Here is an 11,384-nt window from a genome sequence, read left to right on the forward strand (position 1 = left end):
ATGAGTCCGATATGTATGTATTTGTAGTCATGACTTAGACCCCATTCTACATCTTCTTTTCTAATGATAGGAATTCGATATACACTCTGACCAAAAGAAACAAGAACATTTACAGAGGAAAATGTAAATAGTGTAGCAACGTAGAACTGAAAAACTGGGAGTTTATATATTTTTTCCATCTTAATGTTTGGTAGTTCCCAGTTAGGTTGTGGATTAAATTCCTGCTCTACAACTCTAGTATCAAACAAAACATATGTATTTCTTTTCTTCAAAAACTTTGTAATCCATGCCCATTTTTTCTCATGTGTTGCTTTACGAGATTTAGTATAGAAATGAAAACTTTTCCTAGCATCCATACTTATGAAGGTAAAAGGATTAAAAGAACCTGAAAAATTGTAGATTTGCAATCACGAGTCACGCCGTACGCCCAACAACACCATTCTCCTCGGCAACAATGGGACTTATCGCGACGGAAACCTTTAGCTTTCGCTTAAGATAGATATGTTTCTCCCTTCTACCTTGAACATAATGGATAAAATATGAGTGTAAATAAATATTGTTTTGATTATCCAAATTTTATTTGGATATTAGCCTACCTAGAGAAAATATAGGTGCAAAAGCAGAATTTCCATAAAGGAGACTAGAAACTGGTAATAGTACACCTAAATTCAAAGATGGTGCTATCTAGAGTGATTTGTAATTTTTGCATTATCGATCAGCCATTGAGCCTGAACCAGTAGAATACTTAAAAATGCAGAATTATGCTAACCACATGTCTGTCTCGGTGGCCCAAAACATAGATGTTCTGGCAAGAGACATTGTAGAAGTAAAAGAGCACATCAGAAATATCCACCAGGGCATAGATACAATGTATACTCACCATAATACTCATGAAAGTCAGTTAAGAGAAATTAATGATCAATTATGGGAACCATCGAAAGCCTAAAATAAAGTAAACTAGGTACAATGATTATCAACACAGAGGAGATTCTTTTAAGGAGAACCCTAAAAAACCTAAAATAAAATCTCTTTGAAGATTTGGTCACCAACCTTTGGGGCTATGGTCAGAGTCATAGTCAGGATCATACTCAGACTCGTATTCTTCAACATGCCTGTCAAGACCTAACCTAGGAAGTTGTTGTAACCATGATGGTTCCCTTCCGAATCTAGATGAAAAAGCTAAGAAACACATGAATGGATCTATCTTATCTTGGGGGATTCTGACTTCACCAAAATAGTAAATTTCAATAGTAAAATTATAACCTGTAGGAGAAGTACTATCCTGGTTGATCTTCATGTTGTTGCCCTTATATAATAAATCAAATTCAAATGTATCATATCTTTATGCTCCATCTTGCATGTCATTATACAAAATAGAAAGGGAAAACTGCTAACAGAGTCTGCCTTGATCTTCTTTTCTGGGAACAAATGAAACAAGTAGGAGATTCATCCAATTACTCCAATGATTGAATGGAGACATGATGTATTCACAATACATGATGATGCAAACTCTTTCATGGGCATGAGCATATTGAAGAATGTCATAATAATCTATCCATCTTAGATTAGGATCATAAATTTAAACAAGTGTGTGATATGGATATCTTACTGCACCAAAATAAGCACGGTTATCGTTGATAGATGCTAATGGAATATCATAGCTGTGTCTTGTATCTGAGACTCAAAACCATTTCTCAAGAATGATCTTCTGGATTTCCATGGGTAAAGACAAAACTTTTTCTAAAAGACAAGCCACACAAAAAGAATAATGGCAAGAAGAGCATAATGTAACTTGAGATTTGTTCTAGGAGGATTATGAACATTCATCAAATTCAATTTTTTTAACTGCATATTCTATTTGTATAATTTATCCTTCTCTGATCATTAAATCTACAAGATAACTCTCTTTAACGGCTTTATATATGATATCAAAATCATATCCATCTAACCACCAAGCCTATCTGTTTCAAGAATGAATGGTAGGTCACTGTGGGGAAGAGCCAAAGGTGGTCGCTGTTTGATTTTCTGCTTTATGTTTCTGACTGCTTTGGTCATCTGGTCATTCTAACTACTGCCCTTTTTTAATCTTTGTTGCAGAAGCTTTGTATCTACAACTTGCTCTCGATAAAATTTCCTGATGTAATTCAAACATCCTAAAAATCTTTGCAGAGTCTTAACATATGGAAGATAGTCTGGAAAATTTGATAAGGAATTCAATACATGTGGTAGTAATTCTATTTTCCCTTGGGATATGATAAAACCCAAGTACTCAATCCGGGTTGGTGTAATGATGAACTTATATGGGAGGCAAAGAGAACTAGACCATGCTTGAAAACAACTTGATAAAATTTCTCTAAGTGTTTCTTATGTTCACTAATATCTTTGCTGAAAATTAACAAATCATCTACGTAGACAATAATAAAAGAATAAGCTTTGAAAAGATCTTCCATTCTCTTTTGGAATTCTGATGGAGCATTCTTCAAACCAAATGGCATAACTATCCATTGAAACTCTTCTCCAGGTACCACGAATGTTGTTTTATATCTATCCTCAGGATTAATGCCAATTTGCCAAAACCCACTTTTAAGGTCAAACTTATTGAACACATTTGCTTTGGCTATCTTAGATAACAACATTTCTTTATTAGGAAGAGGTTATTTAATATGCACAAGAGCTTCATTCATATCTTTGTAGTCGATAACTAACCTCTTTTTTCCACGTTTTTGTTCTGAGTGCTTGTTCACATAAAAAGCTGGACATGCCCAAGAACTCTTGCACGGTTCTATGAGTTTTCTTTCTATCAAACCGTTAATTTTTGCTTTGCAAAGCTCTTGTTCGGACAGGCTCATGTGATGTGATGTTTCCTTTTGTGCTTTAACAGAGCCTTGCTTTTGTAATGGAAGTGAAAGAATATACTTTTCCCTGAACCAGAATGCGTCATGGTATTCTGTTGTACAATCATTTTTCAATTTGTTTACAATATCAGACAAAATGGCACAGCGATGGATTTCTGCATGTTTGACAATTTTTTGGATCTTGGAAGGATCAGTTACCGCTTCATCAAAATTGCTTACCTCATCAGGTTTTACCCTGAGTGTGTATCTACTCTTAGCAGGGACTTGCACCTTGTCTCCTTGAATGGTGAAAATTATGAGATTCTTTTCAATGGTGATCGGCATGAATTTATTCATAAAATACTATCGAAGTAACATATCAACACCAGTATCATAATTATATAAGGTGACATATACTTCTTGTGAACCTAAGAGTATTGGGAAGTCTGGAGCAATATATGGGATTTTTATCAGCTGTTTGTTAACTGCTCTAAACTGGACTTGAGTGGGTTTTCAATAGTAAGCAGGAATGGCCTTGAATTTGAAACAACTTCTCATAGCTCCAGTATCAATTTGAGCATCAAGAGCATACTCTTTGTAGTCTATCACTTTTATTTTTATAGGGATGACCATCCTATCATCAATACCATTGATGTCATGAATGTTTTCATTACTGTATTGACTAGATGATAGTAATGGAGTTTGAGAGGAAAGGAAAATAGAAGAAAAAAGCTGTGAATTCAGACTATCAAGTTCTTGCATGTTGGCTTGAATCTGTTGTGCAAGCTACTTCATTTGGTTTCTATCTCTTTAGAGATCTTATTCTACCCTTTTAATTTATCCAATAATTTTCCTGCAGTATTATCCGTGGATTCTTGTGATGCTTCCGGTATTATATGCCAATCTGAAATCTCAAATTCTTCTCCATCAGTTATTTTGTGAGAAATAGAAGTCTGCAACTGGTCAATCTTTTCTTCAAGATGTCTCTAAGGAATAATCAAGCTGGGATGAAGAGAGGTCTTTTGTTTATGGATTTCTTCATTTTGATGTTGGAGATCATAAAATGAAAACATAAAACAATTAGAAAGATATGTACATAATTCACTACTATCACTATTACTGTCTGAAAGAGAAACCTTTTGGAATTTTTCGTCAATGTTGTACCTATTATTTGAATCAGTACTATGTATAGAAAAGCATTCAAAATCAAAATTAGTCTAGGAAACTATGTCCCAGTTAGCTGGGTCATCAGAGGATTTAAAAACTTTTGCAATTTTCTTTTGGATCCCTTTCTTTCCTTTGTTGTGACATCTGTTATCCCAATGACCAGTTTGAACACAAATAAAGCATTTGGACTGCTTAGCTGGTTTAGACCTTTTCTTGAAAATTAATCTTGATCTTCCGGTTGTGGGAGATTTTGACTGATATTGATTTTTCTTAGTAGGAGGTCTCAACCTACAAGAACACTTACCACTTTGATCTTTTTGAGAACCCTTTCTGGAGCGGTTCTTATAACACCCAAAATGATATCCTTTAGTAAAGGAGTCATAGATGGTGGGGCTGAAATGCAACTGCCTTTTGACATTCTTACGAGTTTTGTTGGCGGCACATTCATTTTTCATAATGGTAAGAATGTGTTGCTGAAGTGTGGCTAGTGACAATGTATCTATGGTAATGTGTTGTGTAGACGGTGACTGTTGAACTAATTCAGGTATTTTACCTAGCATGGAGGTTATGTAGTAACTGAGATAAGCCACATTATGGTGATCAGGGATTTTATAATAAAGATTTTGCATTGTGAAATAATATTCTGATAATAAATCTAAATTGCACAATCTTTGACTCATAAACATTTGGGGATAATGTTCACTGTTAGAGGAAATAACTCCGAGAAATTCATGGGAGAGAGCCATCAAGATAGCTTCCAAAGTATCATCATTTTCAAGAATTTATGTTTTCTCTTCTTTCTTAAGCATTTCTCACCATAGTCTGGCATTCCTTGTTAGGTTCCATGTGATTAATATGTTGCAGGATAATTAATGTTTGATCCCTGTTTAGACAATCAAAATTGATAAACAAAGTATTGTTTTGATTCTTGACAAGTATGTTGAAGAATAAGAGTCTGACTATGATCCTGACTATGACTCTGACCATAGCCCCAAAGGCTGGTGACCAAATCTTCAAAAAGATTTTATTTTAGTCTCTCAAGGGTTCTCCTTAAAAGAATCTCCTCTGTGTTGATAATCATTGTACCTAGTTTACTTTATTTTAGGTTTTCGAGGGTTCACCTAAAACGAATCTCCTTTGTGTACTTAGTTTTTCTTTCGTGGGTTTCAAGATATTGGAATATTCACTGTGTATCAACTTTTGGTACATATATGATTTCTTCCATAAAGAAACATCTATTGTATATAACCTTTTAGTACATGCATTATGGCTGTCGTGGATTCCCCCAGTGAAAATCTCCACTTTGTATCATATCATTAAGATTTTTTGTGATATGAAAAATATCTAAGGGGAGGCGAAAGATTCCAAAGCTAGAGCAACAACCCGAGGGTCCATTCTATATAAGGAAGCATGAGCCTCAACTTAAGACACTTGTAAATTTATGAGTTTTTCTATAATATGAAAGGAATTCTCTTTGAGTTTTAAGCTCAAAACATCTGCATTCTATGTTTTGTGATCTTTGAATTCTCAAAAAGAGTTCTCTTTGAATTTTAAGTTCAAAACATTTGCATTCTGTGTTTTGTGATCTTTGAATTCTGTGTTATGTGATCTTTGAGTGTGCGAGTGTGTATTTCTTTATCAATTGGTATCAGAGCCATTCTATCCATTATGTTTGAGGTAGAAGGGAGAAATATATCTATTGTAAGCGAAATCTTAAGGTGTCTGCTACGATAAGTCCCATTGTTTCCAAGGAAAAAAGTGTTGTTGGGCACAGGGCATGACCCGTGATTGCAAATATGCAATTTTTCAGATGCTTTTAACCATTTTATCTTCATCAGTAAGGATGCTAGGCAAAGTTTTAATTTCTCTACCGAATCTCGTAAAGAAACACGTGAGAAAAAATGGGCATGGATTACAAAGTTTTTGAAGAAAAGAAATACATATGTTTTGTTTGATACTAGAGTTGTAGAGCAGGAATTTAATCCAAAACTTAGTTGGGAACTACCAAACATTGAGATGGAAAAAATATATAAACTCCCAGTTTTTCAATTCCGCACTACTACACTGCTTACATTTTCCTCTGCAAATGTTCCTGTTTCTATTGGTCAGAGTGTATATGAAATTCCTCTCATTAGAAAGGAAGAGGTAGAATGGGGTGTTACACTAAAATTTGTCACCATGACTATTTGCAGTCAGTATGGCTCCATGAATAACCATACTGTCTTCCTTGGCAAGTCTTATACCTCTGCTCCTCATGTCAAACTCCAAAAAAGAGAGAAAGCCTTTAAAAAATCAATATAACTCTGGTTCCGCACTTTCTCTTACTCTTACCTGCGGGCCCGCACCTTAGGTAGATAATACCTGCGTACTTGTACGCTCTGGCTGTAAAGGGGTGGGTGCGTACCCCTGTAAAAGTCAAAAGGCGCAAGTTTTACTTCAAAAAACTTACTTGCGGTCGATTCTAGAGCATTCTAGAAGATGGTTTGATGTGGATTGAGCGCCTCCAGATGGTTCATGCATCCCAATGAAAGAGGAACTTATGCCATGAAGAGGGGAGCTATCCCTTTGAAAGAGGGGCTTATCCCATTGATGGTGGACCTGTTTAACTTCCTCCAAAGCATTATAAATACAGGCATTGGGCCAGAGGCAAGGGAGGTTGAAAGCTGAACATTCCTAAGGGTAGATGCTACTGAAATTAGGACTCCCTTATAGAGCTTGAGAGGAGAGATTCCAATCCTTTCCTAGCTTCATTTGGAAGTGGGTGAGCTGATCAAAGTAGAGGAGAACTCTTGCTGGACCCTGGGAGGGACCTGCACAACACCAAGGCACTGGTTGTAATGGTTTCTTTTGTTTCCAATTAATACAATTAAGTTCATTTTTCTCAACAAGTTGTTATATATAATTTGTTTCATATACTCCTTGGTCTTTATGATGAATATGTTTTATTATATGAGTTATTCAGGTGCTATGTAATCGTTTGCTTGTTAGTGAATGTAGGTTTCAAGGAGAAGGAGCTCATCTGGATCGGAGAGGCTTGGCTGCTACAAACAAGCGTTGGACTAAAGGTAAGCCTTAAACACCTGGTTGCTTTTATTTTAATGCATATTTAGGGAAAGATAGTGCTTGATCGTTTTGTTTGTCACTAGAAAAGCCTTGTTTTCTAGGGAGGTCGGTTTTGTCCGCAAAATTGACTCTTTCCGCATGACAAAATGGCGACTCTGCTGGGGAATCCATGGATTTGATTGATTTCTCTTTTGATTGATACTTTGACCAGAGAAACTGTATTTTCTGTTTCTGTTTTTGACTTGATGATTGTGGGATTGGGTGACTTTAGTTAATTTTGAGTTAGTTTTTATTTTTCATAGTTTTGGGAGAGGTACGCACCCTCTGAGTTAAGCACAGTGCGTACCTATACGCACTTTTGCTTTGTGCACAGAGCATGGACACACCTGTGTAAACAGGTTGCCTGCGTACCCTGTCAAAAATTTGAAAATTTTAAATTTTTCTCTTTTTATCAGTTTAGAATTTGTTTATAGGTTTTAGCCATTGCCCAGACCTGCTTGTTCCCTGTCAAAAAACTTTCCTTGGTTAATTTCATTGGCATTCCTACTTTAAGCTTTTATCAATTGGGTGTTTTGAGTCTCTTTTTTGAAAAATTCTTAATTTGATTTCCTTTGGTCATTACTCGGAGGTTTGTCTCAGTCTTTTCACAATTTTGCATCTTTTTGCTTTATGAGTGTTAATCGCCTTTGAGTGTTTTTATTTTTCGATCTTTGGAACTCTCACCCGATTTTCTTGACTTGCACTTGATTGGTTCTTAGATTACATTAGAATCATCTGGTGTTCGAGAATTCTCTTGCATATATCACATTTGCATAATTAGAATTCTCATTTTCAGAATATGAATGAAAAATGTGCATAGATTACATTTGCATACTTTTCAAATGAATTGTGCATAGATTACAATTGCATAGTTTACATTTTGAAAAATCAATCGTAGATTTAGATCAGCTTTCTTTGATTTGAATTTACATATTTTTATTCTTGTTTTAAACACACAAAAATAAAAATAAAAACTGTTTGGGAATTGATTTGCATTAGTTTTTCTTGATGAAATTAGTGCATTAGAGAATTTGTTATATTTTCTCTTAGTGATCAATTTCTTGCATTGTTGGAAGTGAATGGAAACTCTCTCCTTACTTTAGTTAGGATTCATCGAATTGAAAAGATTACATTATCATATTCGATTGCATTCAGTTTTGGGTCGGGTCATAACACCATTGGTTTCATATACATTTACCATTTTGAGTAATAACAGCCTAAATAACACAACGCTTAATTAAAATTCATCTAGAAATTTTTACATTTTTAGGGCTCTTTCCACCAATCTAGCTTAGGCTAGTTTCTTGGAATAGGTTTTAGTTAACTCTCCAAGACAGTAAAACAAACAAGTAGTTGTATCTTGCGGTAGGAGATAAATTCCAATTGTTACATCTATGCTCTGGGAAAGCTCCTCTTAAAGGAGAAGCACGAGATCATATCTGAACCAGTGTGGGAATCAATCCTTCCTCATTGGGAATGATAGAAGATATTCACGTATTAAAAACGGTAAACCTCAGATTGACCATTGTCGAGGAGCCTGGGGTCACTTGTTGGTAAACCTTGGATTATGTCAAGGAGCCTTCAAGGGGATTGAGCTTGCTACTCTGCCCTTGCATGCGTATCGGATCGTAGACTGTTCCCCCAGGTATATTTGTTACCGTTGGTAACCATAGTGACCATATTCTATAGGATTCTTCCTAAGGTGACAATGGTGGGAAGATCCCACTGTACCTGGAGCAGACGTCGACTAGACTCATTTGGATTTTCTGGGGGGTTCTCTTCACTCGAGACTGTTTAGTGGAGAAACTTGTGCCAGTCTATTCATTAAGCAGGTTTCCGGGGTAACTGTTCCAACCGCCATTTCTGTATTGGATTCTACGACGTTGGATTTCATCACCAACTAGTGTTTTCAGTACAGAAAGTTACTGTTTGTGTGTGGTTTGACTCCTAGATTTGATAGCGCGTGTTAATTTGTTTGTTTTTACTTTTAGGGACCATAGGTGTGAATTGTGAATTTTACTTGTTAGGTGTGAATTGTTAATTGTTAATTTTAGTTTTAAATTGTTAATAAAATTCACTGAAGTTGAATATAATGGCAAATGTTCCAGAATTTACCAACCAAGGAACCCCTCTTAACGAGAATCCTAGTACTTTTCCTTACTTTGGAAATGTTGGTCCTCCTTATATGGCTACTTTGTCATTACCTGGATTTACAATAGGTTTACCAATATGGTTATTTTCAACTTCGTTGGCCCCAAATACTCCAATTGTTCCACCTCAACCGAATGCTTCACCTCAATCAAGTTCACCATCTCAAAATCACCAACCTTCTGTTGACCCTTTACCTTCTTCGCCTAATTTTTCTTCCTCCATTTCTTCCTCTTCACTTGGTAAAAGCCTTGACGCTAGTAACCAGGTGTCTAAGAAGAAGAAGAAAGGGAAGAAGAAAAAGAAGAAGAAGAAGCAAGATAAGAAAGAAGTCAACCAACCAACCATGGCTGTAAGTGTTAGTTGTGTTGAGGAAACCTCCAACATGCATCGTAAACCCAAATACCCTTGCAGGCTTTGTAAGGGTGACCACTTCCTTGTCAATTGTCCTGGTATTCCAAAGGTCTTGGAAGTATGGTCAGAAAAATCTCATCAACTTTCCATTGATCCATCAACCAGTGATAGTCAGGTTCCTGGGAAAAAGGGTAAAGTTAGGTTTCCTTGTAAGTTATGCAAAGGGAGTCATCAAACTCACATTTGCCCTCACATGGATGAAGCCTCAAACTTGTTGGAAAACCTTACTGTTCTACAGCAAGAACTTCCAACTGGTTACCGTAAACTTTCTCCCAACCTACCGTCAACTGACGGAGTGATTGATCTAATTTCAAGTACAGTCGATCACACTCTTCCATTGGAGAGTGAAACTCATGTCACTCAGGTTGATGATCCATTAGTTGATCAAGTGGTCGATTCAATTTCACAATCGGTTGATCCCACTTTCCCTTTAGAGAGTGAACTTCATACCGCTCAGGTTCTTCTTGTTACATCAGATTCTTCTATGCCGGGGGGCATTTCACCTGTTTCTACAGAACCCCCTCCAAGTATTGAGGTCTTTTCCTTTGATTGGAATAGACTGACAGAACCTCGTCTTCCTTCCTCCATCCCTTTCCAAATCATTGTCAAGGTTGGTGGTAGGGACATACACCGCACACAGGTAGATGAAGGTGCTTCTGTTAGTATTTTATCCTCAACTGCTTGGAAAGCTTTGGGTTCCCCTCAGCTTGCGCCTATTACGCAGAATCTGAAAGCTTTTAACAGAACCATTAGTGAACCTTTAGGGATCCTTCCTAATTTTTCCATTACCTTGGAAGGTAAAACTGCCTGTATTGATCTTATGGTAGTTCGAGGTCCCTTGGATTTCAATTTACTCCTTGGACGAGACTATGTTTATGCAATGAAAGCTGTCGTATCGACTCTCTTTCGCGTGATGTCTTTCCCTCACAATGGAAATATTGTGACTGTAGACCAGCTTTCGTTCCCTAGTCTTGTTTCAACTACCAATAATATGACACCCCTAAATGTTCCTGATTCTAAAGTGGTATCTACCCCACCACGGGTTAATTATGTGGCAACTGGTCCCATGTTTTAAGTTACCGATGAAAGTGAGCCTCTCACTGTTTGCTCATCTTCCTTTGATTTAGATCCGATAATTGACATGGAAAACTCTATGGGATTACTTGAACGCGATGTTCTTATCCCTTTTGAGTCCCTTGACATGTGTTCCTTCCAGAGAACTATTCTTCCTTCTGATGAAGACCTCTTGGAAGCCATGATCAAGGTGTGTCCATTGACATGTCTTTCTTCCAGTTGGAAGCCATGATCAGTGAGAGCGAGGATAGTTTGTTCCCGTCTCAACCTCGTTAAAAAATGAAACTGGATGTTGCGAGGATAGTTTTTTCCTATATCAACCTCGTTAAAAAATGAAACAAGCTAGTATGAGGACAGTTCTTTTCCTGTGTTAACCTCATTAAAAAATGAATCAGTTGGTATGAGGACAGTTCCTTTTACTGAGTCAACCTCATTAAAAAATGAATCAGGTATGAGGACAATTATTTTCCTGTGTCAACCTCGTTAAAAAATGAATCAGTTGTATGAGGAAAGTTCCTTTTACTGTGTCGACCTCGTTAAAAAATGAAATAGGTGTCCATGAGGACAGTTCCTTTTACTGAGTCAACCTCATTAAAAAATGAATCAGGTAGAGTTTAGGTTATATAGGTAGATATGAGCATAGTT

Source organism: Pinus tabuliformis, chromosome 9 (genome assembly GCF_031772625.1).
Source record: "Pinus tabuliformis cultivar Carrire ecotype Pingquan chromosome 9, CPIR1, whole genome shotgun sequence".
NCBI classification, from domain to species: domain Eukaryota; kingdom Viridiplantae; phylum Streptophyta; class Pinopsida; order Pinales; family Pinaceae; genus Pinus; species Pinus tabuliformis.